This window comes from Tamandua tetradactyla, chromosome 3, assembly GCF_023851605.1.
Source record: "Tamandua tetradactyla isolate mTamTet1 chromosome 3, mTamTet1.pri, whole genome shotgun sequence".
Classification (NCBI taxonomy): Eukaryota; Metazoa; Chordata; class Mammalia; order Pilosa; family Myrmecophagidae; genus Tamandua; species Tamandua tetradactyla.
In genome coordinates, this window is record NC_135329.1 from 44,105,253 (window position 1) to 44,108,608 (window position 3,356).

A 3,356-nucleotide genomic window follows, 5' to 3' on the forward strand; every position below is an offset into this window, starting at 1 on the left:
TATAGGAACAGAACAGAAAGCTAGAGAAGACACAGAGTAAGGAATTCCATGACTTTTTTAGTGCAGTTTTCATTGAGTAAGCCAGCAGTACAGTAACCTGAAGATCCTGGCTGTGATTACACTCGGACAGTTTTATATAATTGCTGCAGGAAAATGTGACTGACAAGTGGAAAACTCTGGCTGACTGGGCTTAGGGAGCAGCTCCAGCATCAATTTGCTGGAGAGAATGAAAGCTGGGAGTTTAGCAGAGATATTTCTTGCCAGATGGGAGTTCTTTGATGAAGACCCCTTTAGGGAAAGTGTTTTTGCTTCCTCTTCAGGGATGGTCGGAAGGACCACCACACTGGCTCCACCCTTCCAATCGAGCAGAGAGATTTTTTTCTGCACTCAGCTGGAGAAAGATAAAAGAACTCTGAGAATGTCATCAAAGTTCCTTCCAGGGATAGCTGGATAGATGATAGGCAGCTTTGGTTTCTTGTCAGAACCAAAAGTAAACATCATGCAAGCCATCACAGAATGCCTTTTTCAACCCTCTCTGCTGGGTCGAGCATTCCCAATAAGAGGGCGAAGTCCCAATTTCTAACATCAATGATGGGAACAGGTAAGGTTTCTGAGGGTGGACCACTATTCTGTTCATTGATGTCCTTACTGCTCACAAGATGGACCTCAGCATTGTCTGTTGAAAGGGCAATCAACTTCATATTCCTCTTGGCAAATTCTGAGGCCAGTTTTGCAGCTCTGCCGATCACTGTGGTTCACAACTGGGCTAAAGTCCCGAGGATGGAAGAAGAGAATGAAACGAATCTCTCAAGTAGTCATGGAAACTGAGGCAGCTGATGGTGGTATTAGCCTGGAAATGAGGGGCCTCATCCCTGGGAAGCAGACCACCGAGGACGGCAGCAGTGGTGACATGGGGGCGGTGAGGGGACGCAGCTGTTGTAGCCACCAGATGGCTGGCTCTGGCAGAGAGGATGTCTGTCCAATTCCTATGTCTTTGGCTGTGATTGAAAACAAAAACAAAAACCATAGGGCAGTGTTATTTTTTACAGTATCCTTCATTTTAAGGTTTGCCTACTTCCTTATGATTGGACTCAGGCTATGCATTTTTACATATATCACAGAAATGATGTTGCATTTTTCTCACTGAATCCTATTAAATGGAACACAATGTTGATTTGTCCCATTTCTGATAGTGTTAACTTTAATTTAGATGGTTTCCGCAAGGATTTTCCCCTATAAACTTATTTTTCCCTCTTGATAATAGGTGTTTTATAATAGATACCCTGAGATTGTATAAAACCCACCCTTCACTCTAATTGTACATTTTAATTTTAGCATCCATTAAGGTTTCTTGCTGTTACCAAGCAAAGGCTTGTTGCCCAATTTGCATATAAATTATATTACAACACCAGGATTTCCAGAAAAGAAAGAGTTTATTTATTGCATGGCAGCCAGGCAGGAGGCAGCTTAGGCTCAAATCTGTCTCCCCAAGCTAAAGAAGTTCAGGATTTTTGTACTATCTGGTGGGAGGTTAACTAGAGAGGTGTGATGAGGTAATGCAGGGGTGGGGCAACGTGAAATAAGGTTGGGGGCAGGATTTAGTTGAGCATGTGCAGTGAGAGATCACGTCACTTCAAACATCACATGTGCAAAAGTGGTGGCCTTGGCATGACAAGGGACATGGTTTGTAGTTTCATAATTGTATATAGGTAAGTTTAGGTCAGAATTTTCTTGCCTTGCACACGTGAGGGTAGGGGTAGGCAGAATTTTCTGATTATGCCAAGTTTGAACCAAGCGATAAGGTAGAATTAAAAAAAAACAAAACAGAAACAGGCTTTGATGAGGAAAGTCACTAATTGATAAATGTGATTTGGTGGGCCTAGAAGGTTGTGGGGCTTGTGCAAGCAAATGAGTGAGGGGTTAGGAAACAGGTTTGCTAGCAGCTGGTTTCATTGTCTAAATCGATTACCAGTACTGGGTGGTAATCTCTCTCCCTCCCTCCCTCCCTCTCTCTCTCTCTCTCTCTCTCTCTCTCTCTCTCTCTCTCTCTCTCTCTCTATATATATATATATATATATATATATATATGTATACATATATACATATAAAATCTCCATCCATATCTATCCATCTATCTCTGTCTACCTATCATTCATATAAAGAATGAATGGACATTGTTGTCTCTAATTCCAATCCAAAATGACAGAGTTCATTCTGTCATGCCCCTTCCATATTTGTAGTTTCCGAACATGACAAAATGGCTCTCATTTTCCTTATTATATTTTGTTATTTGCTCAGTGACTTGGCATATAAGTCAGTCTCCTGCAATCCACTGTACCACAGTCCCAGGGGTGTGATGGTTGCTTTCCCCAGGTGGGCTCTGACCCCAGCTTTTCTGCCTTTCAACTCCAACTCTGACACGTCTGTAAGAGCTACTTGTTTCTTTTCAAATTCACCTGGTTCTTTATCATAGTTTTTTCTCATTTAATTTTTGTTTGCCCTTTATTTCTTTAAACAATCTATGAATAGCTATTATATATCATGCAAATAATATGCAAAGTCCATTTTTTGTGTCTGTTGACTGTCACTATTTTATATCATATATATAATATGCAAAGTGCATTTTTGTTTCTGTTGACTGTCACTCTTGGTAATTGGGTAATTCATTTCATTGTGAGCTCATCTTTAGTTGATCTCATTCACTGGGAGGTCTGAAGTCCTAAATATGGGTTGCTTTTCTCTCCCACCCATCCCCACTCCCTCTAAATTTTGCATTTGCTTCTCTGAGGTGCTAATGAACAATATTGACCTGATCCAAGGTTTGGTTTGTATTTGTCCTCAGCATGCTCCAGGGTACTGTGCTTTTAGCTAAATTTCAGTCCTTTCACAAGCTTCAGCTCTCTTTCAATCTCTCTCTCTCTCTCTCTGTCTCTGTGTGCATAAGAATGTGAGTGTGAATTCATCAAGATGCTAGCATTCTAATATTGCTAAAGTACTTGTATTTCTTAATTCAGGCTTTGTTTTCTTTCAAATGGAAATTCACTATACTTTTGCATTGTCTATTAAACAAAATACCCTTGTCCACTGAATTGATGATAGGTGAACTTTGTCATATTAGCTGACTATTACGATTTTCCATCTATGTTTAGACTCTCTAAAAAGTTTTATCTTGTTTTCTTTTCCATAAATCAATTTGTTTATTCTAATGCCAATATGATACTGTTTCATTCAGAGAGATTTTATAAATTTTAATAGTGTTGTAAGTCCCACTTTTTCTAGTGTTTCTTTCAAAATCATTCTGCCTATCCTTTTGTTCCAGTACAGCTTTCAAAGAGCTCAGGTTGATACAGATCTAA

At 39.8% G+C, this 3,356-nt stretch overlaps 1 pseudogene; it reads right to left on the reverse strand.

The window, feature by feature from the left end:
- Positions 1-241: 241 nt before the first annotated feature.
- On the reverse strand, positions 242-2,484 carry LOC143675544 (peroxiredoxin-6 pseudogene; annotated as a pseudogene).
- Between the last annotated feature and the right edge of the window lie 872 nt (positions 2,485-3,356).